Here is a 15766-nt window from a genome sequence, read left to right on the forward strand (position 1 = left end):
ATGCCTTCAAAATGCCTGAACTACGTTCTTCTACCAATATAATTCGTTATTCTAAAAGCCACTTCCTGATCTCTTATTGAAATCTAATGTAGTACACGGAGGGGGACCTGGGTAGCTCAGTAGTTGAGTGTCTCCAATTGCTCTTAAGAGTCCTTAGGGGTGATGGAAGGGGAGGAGGGCGGGGGGTGGGGGTGAATGGGTGACGGGCACTGAGGGGGGCACTTGATGGGATGAGCACTGGGTGTTATTCTCTATGTTGGTAAATTGAACACCAATAAAAATAAATTTATTATTTAAAAAAAAAGAGTCCTTTGATACATGTGACTTAATCTCCCACCACATTTATCAAAATTTCCTGAAAATAGTTTTCAATTTAATAGAAAGTGCAAATTCCATAACTGAACAAGCTTTTTCCAAAATCTGTATTAGTTCTATATGGCTATGGTAAGAAAATCTGAGCAACTCAGAATTGAGGGAGAAACCATCATCATGAAGAGAACTATAACTGGACGTCTGTATCTCCCATTCCCATCATCCATTTTGTCCATACCTTTCCTTCTGGCAACCATCACTTTGTTCTCTTCATTTATGGGTCTGATTCTGCTTTTTGTTTGTTTACTCATTTTTGGTTTTTGGATTCCACATATCAATGACATCATATGTTATTTGTTATTTGTCTTTCTCAGTTTGACTTATTTTACTTAGAATAATACCTTCTAGGTGCATCCATGTATAATACTGTGATAGCATTGTATGGTGACAGATAGTAGCTACACTGTGGTGAGTGCAGCATAACATATAGAGATGTAGACTCTGTTGTACAAGTGAAGCTATGCCAATGGAACACTGTGTGTCAATTAGACTCAAATAAAAATATTAAATAGACAAATATAATGTCTGATGTATATTTAGCTCATTCTTACCCACCTATCTTTTCCACACAGGTAGCTTTCCACTCCACCTCCCACACTCTGTATTTATACCAACAGACTTGGAGTCAAAGTTCACAGCCCCCTATTCAGCTAGCTGACAGTACAACATGCTGTGTGCAATCTCTCCCTCCTTTCCAATGACATGTCATGCTTTCTCATTGCATCACCACTACATACTTAGCACTGTAAGGGACAATTTAGAAACTATTAAAATATAAAATATGGGCCTCATCCTCATAATTGTTTTCATTCTGAGAATCATTCTGAGGAATGATACATATTACAAATGATATATTACAACATATAATTCTTATTGGTATTAAAATTTAATTTGTGTTTATCAAGATAGAAAATACTGTGGTCCACAAAACTGAAAATACTTCCTAGTGATAAAGTTTAGTGAATAATAATAAATGTGGTTAAAAATAAAGAACTGAGTATTTCTAGTTAGCTGAACTGAGTCTCAGGACTGTTCGATTTACACATATGTTTGTCTCCTGTAAAGAATATTGGGACACATTATTTTCTTGCTAATATAAAATAAGGATGGAATCAATTCACCTGAGCATAGAATAACTTGGCCTATTCATTTACTGAAGCTTCTCTGTTCTAATTAAGGGACTCTAGGAAACTTTCTGCTGAGAATTCAACTTAAAAAAAAATAGTAACAAACTTGAGAAAAATAGTTAGAGAAGTCTACAGTATATTGCAATGAATATTTCAGGGAAATGATTTTTTCATCTAATCTATTAAAAATAAACTCAGAGATGACAGAAAGACAGGGAGAGCAAAAAGCTGAATCCTAACACCAAACTTACCCTACATATATGCCACCAAGACCTTAGGGATGTCAAACCTTGAGAATATCATTGAAGTATTTATTGCCTTCAAGGACATAAACATAGCAATTAGATGAAGTAATGTCCCATGTGCTATTTTGGTTGTATATGATTTCTTCTGAAGACTGGGGAGCTATTTCACCATGAACCTTAATCCATTGTTTGTTTGTTTTTAAAATAGTTTCCATGCCCAGCATGGAGCCCAGTGTGGGACTTGAACTCATGACTGAGATCAAAACACTTAACAGGCTAAGCCACCCCAGTGCCCCTCCATTGATCTTTTTAAAATGTTGAGCCAGACAATATATTTTGTCCTTAAATATTTATAAAATACAGAAATGTACAAAAGTAAAATCAGCTGCTGTGCAACAATCCAGAGATAACTACTCTTAATCTTTGTTGTATTTGTGGATTTCCCTCTCTATAATGTTATCTATTTATCAGTGTGTGTCTGGATATAAAATTTATGCAATCAGTATCATATTATATCGTTATTCATTATCCTTTTAAAAATGTAACAATATATCGTGATCTCATTTTCTATGAAAACCATTGATTTTCTTAGGCTAATACAGTTTGCATCACTCTTCCAAATCTGAGCACAGTACTTTTCAATGTTTACATTTATTATTAAAATTGAAAAGAAAAGGCTATTACTCTATTTTTCATTTTGTAATCTTGGGTTTATGGAAAGAGTAATATATCTATTATTTAAGAAGCTGACATATCTTAGCATATAAACCTCTTAATCTCAGTGACTTGATATAACAGAACAAGTGTCAGCAAATTTTTTCTGTAAAGAACTAAACAGTTAATAATTTAGGCTTCATGGGCCATATAGTCTCAAGCCCCACTAATCAGTGTTGTAGCATGGATGCAGCCATAAAAATACATAAATTAAATAGGTCTGACTCTGTTTCAATAAAATTTTATACATTTATTTATTTTAGATTTTATTTTTAGGTAATCTCTATACCCAGTGTGGGGCTCCAACACACAACCCAAGACCAAGAGTCATACACTCCACTGACTGAGCCAGTCTGGCACCCCGAAAATTTTATTTATAAATAAAACCAGTAAATCAGATTTGATTTGTGGGACATAGTTTACAAAACCATGCAACAGAAATTTATTTCTAGCTTATGTAAGTTCCAAAATTATTTACAGATCAGTAAGCAAATTTCCTCTCCATAGTGATAGACCTAGGTGAAGAAACCCCACACCCCCGCCCCCCTGAGTGGGACCAGGCCTAACCCTGAGGCAGCCCATCCAGGCACCTCCCATGAATTCAAGCAACAAAAACATTCTGTTTTTCCGAGATAAGAAAACTATCCCCGCCCCTCGCCCTGACTGGAAAAGTCCCTGAACATGGTCGTGTTGACCTTCAAAGAAATCAATCATGTCATAACCCGAATGCTATGCTACTCCCGCAGTTTTTTGCCTTTAAAAAATGCCTGTAATTACTAATGGGGGGCTCTGCCACCTCTGAGGCGGAGAGCCCGTTTGCGCAAACGTCCAATAAACCCTCTTGCTTGTTGCATCTGCCTTTCTGGGGTCTGAGTCTCTGGGGCATCCACCGGGACATGTTGGCACCCATGAGCCAGGGTCCAACACTAGGCTGCTTCTAGATTGTGGCTTATAATATTGTAATTATAATATAATGAAAGAAACAGTAATTTACTTGAAAAGATACTGCACTTTTCTACATTGTTACTATGCATAAGGTTTTTATGTTTTGTTTTGGTTTGCTTTGGTTTTTATTTTAAGCTTTTGTTGAGCACATTAGAGGTATTCTTCAGAAGCTGAGATAATTGAATAATTCCAAGATTTTTCTGATTGGCAAAATCATAATAGGACTTTGAACTTCAGTCTAAACTATAATGTTAGGATGAGATTACAGAGACAAGAGAAAAACAAAAAACTTTTTAAGCAGAAGAGGTAGTCTAAACCAAGGTAGGAATTTGGATGTTCGTGTTTCCATCATTTAGAAATAGAATTTATTCAAGTAGCAGTACAAGATAAGATTGGAACATCAGAGGAGCCAGATTGTGTTAAGAATGCAATTGGGATTAGTGTGAGTTGTTGAACCTTGCAATAGGGTTCCATGCCAATAGGACAAGAATGGAATAATGAAGAGCTTGGCATTGAAAGTAGAGACATTGTGAATGAAACTGATTCCATTCTAACATTATAATCACAGCAATTTGGCTGCATTGATAGATTATGTAGACAGATAGAGGTAACTCCTGTTTTCATCTTAGTTTGAAAGGAAAACTTATGTTCTTGGCAACATCTCATTGAGGAAAAGCCAACATTTCCAATAATTTTTGGTGTAGGTCCCTTACAATGTCAAGTAATTTACAATATATATAATAAATATACATATATATTATATATAATAAATATACATATATATTATATATATAACAAATATGCATATATATTATATATATATAATGTATAATAGGAACTTTAGCATCTCATAAACCAGTCAAGGGCCTAAAGATGTCTAGAATACAGAAGAAAACAAAATGGGACTCTGACCAATGATCTTTAAGTATATCAAGGCAAAAATGTAATTTTTAAAAGTTGGCTTTGTTTTCTGTGTCTTCAAGAGAGAAAACTAATTCCATTAATTTGAAGAACACAGAAAAAACAATTTTGGAACCAAAAAAAGAACTTTATCTCCATACTGTCCAAAAGCAGAATAGTACAAATGACTCTTAGAGTCCCTAGGTTGCTAAATTCACTAATAGGGTATTGGTAGGGGCTATAAAGATAAAAATTTTGATGTAAAGAGAAGGAAAGGAGTGTTTCTTGAGAAAGAATGCTGATAAAACTCCACAATGTCTTTCTGTATTTTCCTTATCTGTGACTTATCCTCATATTGGTGTAGAGATCTCTCTCACTAAGGCCACTTCATTTTTGCTGTTCAATAGAATAGAAAATATTCTATTGTTTTTAAATTACCATTATGCTTCTCAAAACCCAGAACTTATATAAATTTAACAGGTTGGTTTAACTGCCCATCCAATAAAAGTAACTATTACAGTAACTACATAGGCATCCTCTGATCTTGCTAACATAAGGATGTGGTTCAATTCAAGCTTTGTTAATTGTTGTCTGTAAACGAGAAGACCATTCATACAAATGCAAATAAGTATATAAATATAGCATATTATAAGAAGTAAGAAATTCAATTCAAAATATCCTCCTGAATTCATCTATGATATATAGATATATAGATGATATAGATATATAGATGCAGACATAAATAGATAACTCTTAATTAATTTAATTATAGACAATTTCTTCATCTTTCCATGATCTAAGCTGGATCTCCAGCATGGCATATATTTCAGAAAAGATTAAAGAGTTAAGGCAACCTTGAAAATGAATCCTTTAAATTCCAATCCAGTATTATTTCTTACTACAAGGGAGGCATTTTTTTTTTAAAGTTTATCCTAGTTTGACATAATGAGAAGGAAGAAAAAGAAAGATTTCAATTTCCTCCAACATCTCAGATTGGATTTGTGTTCTAATTTACAGTCAAATTGCATTGTAATTGGTATTTATATATATATAAATATATTTATATATATACATATATTTATAAATAAATATATGTTATATATATATGTAAATAAATTGGTGTATATATATATATATATATATATATATATATATATATATGTGGTCAAAATAACGGAGTTTCTTTTCCTTACAAGTGAAACAAATGAAATATCCACTAGATGGCAGGGTGATGCCATAATTTAAATCGAGACACTAGCATCTTTGTGTATTTATTGCTTTAAAGAGACTAAGAGAAACAAATAGAAAGTATGTTCATAGCTTGAATATTAAAGATTGTTCAATCCACATACCTTACTTTCAGAAATAAGGGAACAAATGATCAAAGATGGTAAATCGCTTGACCCCATTCAAGCATTAATTCATTCATCTTTGTTTTCAAAACAGTCATTAATTTTGAGCTAGAAGTGTGTGTTGACTTTTGGTCACTTACACAATCACAGAGTTTGGGGAATAAAGAACATTAACAGTTTAATACAATTTAATTGTACTGAGTAAATACAAAAGGCATAAGGGGGTTAGTAATATATAAGAATTTTAGTGTAAAGATAAAAATCCTTATAAAAAAATCAACTTCCTAAAGGGAGAAAGCTAACAAAACAAATTAAGGGTGAAAAAACATTTATCTATTTCTATATATACATGTGTGTTATATCTACATACATATATATGCATGTAAAATATCATGTCTGACATAAAATATTACAGAATGGAAATAGAACATATTGCTTATATTAATAGATTTCATGACAAAGTTAAATCCGACACTGGGCTACATACATGAGATACTCATAAGCAAAGAGATTCAGTAAAGTTAAAATTAAGGATTAAATTAGTGATTTCTAAATTAGTTTCATTGTTCTCACAGAAAATCTTCTGACTTATTTGAGCCCTTTGAAATTTGTTGTGGTTTATTATAGAAATCAACAAATGCTCAATTGTGATAAATTTTCCATGTGCACTGAGAAACATGTGTGTTCTCTTTGTTGGGAGTCACAGTCTATAAAAGTTAACTAGGACAAATATGCAAATCATGCCATTAATAGATGTATATATTTTTAGACATCATATTGCTTATTTATTCATCAATTGAAAAAATATGTTAAAATTCCACACAATGATGAAGGACTTGTCTACTTCTTCTTATAGCCCTGGATTTTTTTTTCTTTACTTATTTTGAAGACCTATTGCTGACTGCATGGACACTCAATTGTTACCTCTTCCTATTAGGTCAATCCCTGTATCACTGTGAAATAATCCTCTATCTTTAGTAGTTTTATTTTACTGAAAACCTATAATATCTTACATTATTATAACTTCATGACCTTTCTTTAGACAGTTTGCTTGGTATGTATTTTTATAATATCTAAGATGAACACATGCAAAATTTACCCGAAAATTTACCCAGGTATATAACTCACAGAAATATTTATTTATTTTCACCAAACAATATGGCAAGATTCTTCATAATATCATTGTTTATAATATCTTAAAAGTAAAAAAATAGAACAAAACAAAACTTAGAAAGACGCCAACATTTTTATGTATAAAATTTGGGGAATATTTATTCAGTGATAAAGCAAAGAGAATACAGGAATTTGCAAACAAGATGAATAAATGTTATAAACAATGCTGATCAAAAGAAGCCAGGTATAAAAAATGAAAATTGAATTAAACTAAATTAGAAAGACATGTTCTATATAGTTTGATTTATATACAGTTAAAAACAGGTAAAATATTGGTATTACAAATTTGAATTTTATTTTTATGAAAGGAAGGCTAATGAGTGAAAAAAGATAATTTTTTTTTCTGAGTTTTGTTAACATCCTACTTTTTTATCTCTGTTGGTTACAGATGTGTGCTCAGTTTGTTAAAATTCTTGGTGCTATTTGTGGCCTTTTCAATGTATTTGCTAAAATAAGAAAATATTAAAAACTGAATAATAGGTATTGGACAAAGAAAAGGAAAAAGAAAAAAAGGTGCCAAAGTGATGATCTCTAAAAAAGGAGAATGCAGACCATAAAGTTTTAACTGTATTGAAAGAAACACTATGTTACAAAAGCTAGAATTCACAATGTAGTTATAGTACTTATTAATATGTTTACATGTAATGACCAAAGCAATAATTTCAATAAAGCAGAAACTAAAAGAGTTGAGAGGAGAAATAAACAAAGGCTCTCAATTCAAGATAAAAGAAAAACAACAATGACTAACCAATCCTACAGTCCCCAAAAATACAATCTCATATATCTTTCGGAATTCCAGCAGGAGAGAATATAATTCTTTTCAATTGCCCATGAGCAGTTAAAAAAATTGATTATATTTTAACCTATGAGTAGAACACAATAAATTCAACAAAATAATAAAAATCTAAATAGCATTCCTTGAACACTAGCAAAGTATAAATTAATAAAAATGCTTATCAAAAAATAAGGCATTCCATTAAAAAATGTAAAAGCATGTCATTAAAAATTAACAAGGGAAAAATCTAGGCCATAACTGCAAAACTACCATAGGGGATATATGCAAAGCAGTTAGTTATAAGAAAAAATTACATGGCATTGCATGTCATATCAATAAAATGAAAACAAGTAAAATATTCCACTCAACAGGCCTTAAAAGGCATTTAAGATAATGACAAATTTAATCTTTCCACTCATTGTCCCAAAAACCATTCAGTCCAGGAAAATAACCCTCACTTTGAGGAAGAAAATCTTATGAAATGGAAGTTGTCCGGAAGTAGAACAATGTCAAAAGTTAAGAACTATCTTTGGACCTCACATTACCATAATTCCACGTGTGTACAGTGGAGAGTCTGAAACATCTGATTAGAAACAAGAAAAGGAAGTGGAGGTTCTACTAGTAGGATAATCCAAATAAAATCAATAATAAACTCCTGCTCACATAACCAAAATTTGCAAACAATTCCAAAGCCTGATAAGAAATAGCACTGGCTATAGGAGAAAGACTAACAATTACATGGGAGTTGAGGTGAACAATATGGGGGGAAGCCTTCATAAGGGAAAAGAGGGAAGGAAAAAGAGGACAGTATCCTTTTTTTTTTCCTTTTTTTTTTTAAGAGGACAGTATCCTTATAGTTGTGATGGTTAAGAGAAAGAGGGGGAATGATAAGTAAATTAAACTAAGAATCCCCTAAAAACAAGATAGAAGAAATGTATATATACACACACACACACACACACACACACACACAAATCAATAAAACATTAGGTAAACTGACAAAGAAAAGTATACACAAAAGAACTAAAATCAGAGATGAAAGAAGGAACCGAGTGCCTGGTTGGCTCAGTGGGTTGTTGAGTGGTTCAGCCTCCTGATTTCAGCTCTGGTCATGACATCAGGGTGGTAATATCAAGCCCCATGTTTGGCTCTGCACTGAGCATGGAGCCTGCTTAAGATTCTCTCTCTCCTTCTCCCTCTGCCCATCCTCCTCTCTCACTTACACATTTTATCTCTCATTAAAGGAAAAGAAAGAAAGAAAGAAAGAAAGAAAGAAAGAAAGAAAGAAAGAAAGAAAAGAGAGAAAGTAGGGAGGTTGGACCAAAACACAAAAATCAGTTGTGTTTCCCTACACCAGCAGAGAATAATTGAAAAAAAAAAAAAAAAAAAGATAAGAGAGTATTTACATTTACAATAGCATCAAAAAAAAAAGTATAGGGATAAATTTAAACAGCAAGTTGAGGGCAGCCCCGGTGGCTCAGCGGTTTAGCACCACCTTCGGCCCAGGCACTGATCCTGGAGACCCTGGATGGATTCCGACATCGGGGTCCCTGCATGGAGCTTGCTTGTCCCTCTGCCCGTGTCTCTTCCTCTCTCTCTCTCTCTCTCTCTCTCTCTCTCTCTCTGTCTCTAATAAATAAATAAAATCTTAAAAAAAAGTGACTTATATGTTGAAACTATAAAACATTGCTAGAAGAAATTAAGGAATATTTTTTTTAATTAATTAATTTATTTATTTATGATAGTCACACAGAGAGAGAGAACGAGAGAGAGGCAGAGACACAGGCAGAGGGAGGCAGGCTCCATGCAGCGGGAGCCCGACGTGGGATTCGATCCCGGGTCTCCAGGATCGCGCCCTGGGCCAAAGGCAGGCGCCAAACCGCTGCGCCACCCAGGGATCCCAGGAATATTTAAATAAATGAAAAATATAGCCACTTTTGAAGAACTGGAAGATTTGATACTGCTAAGATGGCAAAACTATCCAAGATGATCTACAGACATAGTGCAATCGCTATCAAAAATCCAACAGTTTCTTTTTTAAACAGAAATTGACAACCTGATTCTTAATTACATGTAAAATTGCAAGGAGCCTCAAGTAACTAAAGTGATCTTGAAAGAGAAACAAAGTTGATGACTCACACTCCTCAAATTCAAAACACACTACAAAGCTATAGTAATCAAAACTATATGATATGGCATCATGTTAGACATATGGACCAACGGAGTAGAAATTTGAGACCAGAAATAATGCCATAAATCTATGACCTATTAATTTTTAACAAGGATAGCATTTCTATTCAATGAGAAAAGACTTATCCCTTCAACAATAGACGATGTTGGGAAAATTGCATTTCCATTAGGTAAAAGAATGACTTTGGATCCTTACATCACACCATATACAGTAATGAACACAAAATGAATTAATGACCCAGATATAAATTCTAAAACTGAAAATCTTAGAGGAAAACATGAGGAGGGTAAATTTTCATAATCTTGGATTTGACAATGGATTTTAGAAAAAAAAAGGCACAGCAGCAGAAAAGAAAAAAATAGATAAATTGGGCTCCATAAAAATTAAAAACTGTTGTGTGTTAAAAGATAGTGTCAAGAAAATAAAAAGACAGTCTAAAAAATTGGTGAAAACATTTATGAATTATTTATGATAGATGATCAATATTCGGAAGATATAAAGAACTCCTATAACTCAACAACAAAAGACAAACAATCCAATTAAAAAAATAGGTAAAGGTCTTGAATAGACATTTCTCCAGAGAAGATCTGTAAATGGAAAATAAGTACATGAAATGGTGTTCACCATCATTATTCACTAGAGGGGTACAGATTAAAACCACAATAATAAACCATTTCATACTCACTAAAAAGGCAAGAAAAAGCAGAAAGAGGAGGAGCAAGAAAAAGAACAGGTGTGGTCCAAGATGTCTAGAATTTGGCTGGAACCCTTGTACAGTGCTGGTGGGAATGTAACTGGTGCAGCCACCATACTAGGGTTGGTGGTTTCTCAAAATGCTGTAAGTGAAATTACCATATAGCACTAATAGTTACATACCTAAAATGATTAAAATTAGGGGCTCAGAGAGATATTTGTATATCAATGTTCATGGTAGCATTATTCACAATAGCCAAAAGGTGACGACAATCCAAGTGTCCATCCACGGACAATGGATAATGAAATGTGCTATATGCATACGATCATACAATGGACTACTATTCTTCCATTAAAAGGCATGAAGTTCTGGCACATGCTGCAACATGGATAAACGTTGAAACTATGCTAAGTGAAATAAGCCATTTGCAAGAAGATAAATAGTTACATGAAATACCTAGATGAGGCAACTTCATTGAGACAAATAGATCAGAGGATACTAGGGGCAGAAGGAAGGGTGATGAGCACATAGTTTCTGTTTGAGATGATGAAAAAGTTTTGCAAATAACCTGCAGGGATCATTGCACAACACTGTAAATGAAATTAATGCCATTGAATTACGCACTGAAATGTGTTGAGCTGCCAAATTTCATATGCAAATAAATTTGAGGAATATGGCCCATGGCTCCTGAGGAAAATTACATCAGAGAAGATACAGTTACTGAGAAATCAGTTATAAGACAAAATAAATCACAAAGGGGCACCAGGTCGCTCAGTATGTTAAGTGCCTGCCTTCAGCTCAGGTAATGATCTCAGGGTCCTGGGGTTGAGCCCTGAGTGAGGCTCCCTGCTCAGGGAGGAGTTTGCTTCTCCCTCTGCCTGCTGATCCCCCTGCTTGTGTTCTCTCTCTCTCTCTCAAATAAATAAATAAATACATACATACATAAATAAATAAAAACATACAATCTTAAAAAAATAAACCACAAAAAAGACTTGAAATACCTTCCATTCTGGGGATGAGGTGTATAAAGGAATTGCTTGGATGAATTTTTGACAGAAAAATCAACAGCCAAGGACCTTGAGAAAGAAAGGACAACAGATTGTGGTAGTTTATTAAAAACTTTTTATTAGAAGTGCCTGGGTGGCTCAGTGGGCTGTGTCTGACTTCAGCTCAGGCTACAATCTTGAGGTCCTAGGATCAAGTCCTGAATTAGGCTTCCTACTCAGCAGGGTCTCTGCTTCTCCCTCTCCATTTGCCTATCACACCACTTGTCCTTGCTTGCTCTCTCTCTCTCAAGTGAATAAATAAAATCTTTAAAAAATAATAAAAATAAATGGAAGTCTTAAATTAATTTTCAATTAGCCAAGATATAGTACATCATTAGTGTGAGATATAGAGTTCAGTAATTCATCAATTGCATACAACATCCAGTGCTCATCACATCGCATGACCTCCTGAATGCCCATCACCATTACCCCATTCCCTGCCCACCTCCCCTCCAGCAACACTCAGTTTGTTCCCTAGAGTTGAGTCTCATGATTTGTCTCTCTCTGTCTGATTACTTCTCATTCAGTTTTCCCTTCCTTCCCTATAATCCATTGCACTGAATTGTCTTTCTCTGATTGACTTATTTCACTCAGCTTACTACTCTCCAACCATGGTTCCTCCAACCATGTTGATGTTAAATGGTAAGTGTTCATCCTTTCTCATGGCTGAGTAATATTCCATTGTGTATATATAACATATCTTCTTTATCCATTCATCTGTTGATGGGCATCTGGGCTTTTTCCACAGTTTGGCTATTGTGGACATTGCTGCTATAAACATTGGGGTACAAGTGCCCCTTTGGATCACTACAATTGTATCTTTGGTAAATAACTAGTAAAAAGTTTTTACTAGACAATAGGGGATGTCTGTTGGAATATTCAGCATCACCACAAACTGCAAATTGAGGCAACATTAATGCTTTATTTTTATCTATAACTAAGTTTTCTCCTCTTTCTAATTTTTTTCTGAAGTGCCCGTTATATGACCTTTCTTTGAGATCATCACAGTTCCCCTATAACTATTCCCATATTAAATGGAATCTGATCCGATCTTAGTTTCCATATATGTATAGGAAAAATCTGACTTGATAGAATTACTTTTAGGACTTGGGAAAAAGTTAAAAATTTTTTTTGAAATTAAAAAATATTTCAGCATAACATAGGTCAAATTATCCTAATGGGAATTTCTAAACTCACAGATATTCTGCAATAAATTTCTGCAAGTTAAATATCTCCCAGGTAAAGTTGTTTGGGAATCGGAAAAGAACCATGGATTGTCTTTGTTTTCATTTCCCCTAGAGAATGTCATAAATGTGCTATTTGGGGAGCAATAAGAAATAGCTGCCAACATAAATGCTGAAGATATCAGCTTATTCCTCTATTGAATATTAAAACACAACTGGGAAGACTCTTGAATTTGCTTTAGCAGAAAACTGGACACCTTACCTCAGAGAACAGGTAAATTCTAGCTTTAGGAGTCTTCCCAACCATCTGCAAGGTGAAATTTATTAAGACATATTCACTGACTTTATTCCTTAATTCTAAGTGTGGTAGTTTTGAATAATGGCATGTACCCTACTTATAAGACAAATATTTGGTGACTTGGACACACATTAAGTTTTATTTAACCAACTCACAATTAGTCACTGTCCTTAGATCAATAAGAAATATTATTTTAGAATTTATTGTTAAAATATTAATTTAATGATTATTTATGCCTTGGCTGATGTTTATTGGAAAACTTCAGCCATAATTTACATACAAGAGTCTTTTGAAACTATTGCTTCATCTATTTGGTAATACAGAACATCTCTTGTGTTTACATATTTTTATACAACCATATATGATAATTTATCCTTTCTGTGTCAATTGCATACAAGAATTCAAAACATGATAGTGTTCAATTTTTTTTTTCATGACAAGTTCAGGAGAAATAAATGAAACAGAAAGTTAATGATTTGTATTTTGTTGAATGATACAGAGAAAATCTGAAAAGGAAAATTCAAGAAATACAGAGTGTATCAAGTGACTATTCCTATTTGTTAGTCATCTGACTATGTCATATTCATAGTTTGCATCTAAACACCACGTATTCTGATTCTGCTAAATCCGGACTATCTCTTAAAATAGGAAATGAATAAAGTTGATCTTAATATGCCTCCAGTGTGGGTGAAAGAGGGAAAAATAAAGCAAGGCTGGGTTTATAACTGGTTTGGGGGACGATTAGTGCAGGGGACCACGGGTTTGGGGGAAAGTGCCATGAATGTTAACCTGTAAGACTACACTCGAGAGTGTCATCTCCACAGTAAGCCAATGGACTGAGTAAGGAATGAGAGAATGTTACAGGGATGAGATTTATGTGACTACCAAATAATTCTTACTAACATGATACTGGTAGAAATTAAAAAGACCTTTCTAAATGGCTACTTCTGTATCTCTTATCATATAGAAGTAAATTTGATTATTAACATTCTGTATTGTGTATCTCTCCAATATAAGACAAAACATGATAATGATAATTGATACATAATTAAAATGAACTTCCATTCCATTTTTTAAACATTGAAAATAAACTTTTTCATTAATTGGTAAATACATACTAATTACTTAAAATGATCAAAATATAATGTATGGCTATAAAAAGGAAAGAAATGGAATTAAAAAATTTTTAACGATTTTATTTACTTATTCATGAGAGACACACAGAGAGAGAGGCAGAGACACAGGCAGAGGGAGAAGCAGGCTCCATGCAGGGAGTCCGAAGCAGAACTTGATCCCGGGTCCCCAGGATCACTCCCTAGGCCGAATGCAGGTGCTAAACCGCTGAGCCACCCAGGGATCCCCAGGAATTAGTATTTTAATACATGCTGGGACCAGCTGTCATCTAGTTGATTAAATTATGAATGTATTGTCATTTTCATCAAATCCTTCACAATTCATGATTTAATTATCAAATCACAGTCTTACTATGGAAGAACCAGATAGTTATCTTACTATATAAGAACTTCAAAGAAGCAGAGGTGACTTTAGGTTTTTGCCCATAAAGCACAATGCCTAGCACATAGTAAGCATGATTCATTCACTCATGTGGCTTTTTCCAAGTTGACAGGAGATGAAATTTATTTTCCTTACCTGATAGATCAAAAAATAAGGTTCAGAGAGTTCACATAATTTGTCCAGAAAGGCATAATTTTTTTTTTCTTTGTGTTGTTTTTACACCGGGTCCATTTATGTACTGGTACTAACGCCTACCAAGATTCCTTTAGAGAGAAAAGCCAAAGCATTTAACAGTCAGACAAAAAAATACAATATGAAACAATGTAGTTCTAAGTAGGAAGGATTTAAAATATTGGAATGTGCATTGCATTGCATTACCAGCTACAGGAGTCTGTGAAATCTCTGTGGAAATAAGAGGAGCTGAACTGACCCTGACAGGATTGAACAGCCTGATTAGGAATTGTAAAGGTCCCATCCTGGTGCTGCAGAGAGCCCTCAGGAGTTCTAGGGAAGGATACTTAAGTTTGAGCCTATAGGCATTGCTAAAGATTTCTGCCTACCCAGTACATAAAGGCAAAAGTGTTTAGGGAGTGTAAAGTAGCAGGCTATGAAGGATCCATGGAAAGGGATCCTGCTTTTGTTGGGAGAAAGACCATCTTTTTGAGATTGTGCAATTAACTCAGGTGAACTTAAAAGAGATAAGAGAAATAATTACCTTGAAGCTGTAGTTGTGAAATTAATCTGGTGTGTTTGGAAGAAAGGCAACCAGCCATCAACAGCCAGAGACTGACTCAAATTTAGGTCAGAATCCTAGATAAGACAACCCCAGAAGTTTCCTTAGAGATCTAGTTTAACACCCACAGTCCAGGGGCACTTTGGCATAAAGGATAGCAAAATATCAATTCATGTCATTTGATGTTAACTCTCATACCCTGGGTAGATTTATATGATTTTCTTTTCAAAACCCTACTTTAAAAGACTTATGCACATAAATATGAATGGTAGCTCCACTGAAAGACAAAAGGGGAAGGAAAGTGTTATAGTTTTAAAAATCCATTGTAAATATATTGGATTATGAATAGTTAACATAAGATATTTTAAATACTAAGGCTCAGTGTTCTATGGAGCTGAAGCAGGGAATTGGCAGTATAATAGAGTGGAAAGTTGAAAGCTTCTTTCTCAAAAATTCTTCCCTAGTCTATCGATGACACTTGAAAGTCTACCAGCACAAAGAT

The sequence above is a fragment of the Vulpes lagopus genome, chromosome 11 (assembly GCF_018345385.1).
Source record: "Vulpes lagopus strain Blue_001 chromosome 11, ASM1834538v1, whole genome shotgun sequence".
Taxonomy (NCBI): Eukaryota; Metazoa; Chordata; class Mammalia; order Carnivora; family Canidae; genus Vulpes; species Vulpes lagopus.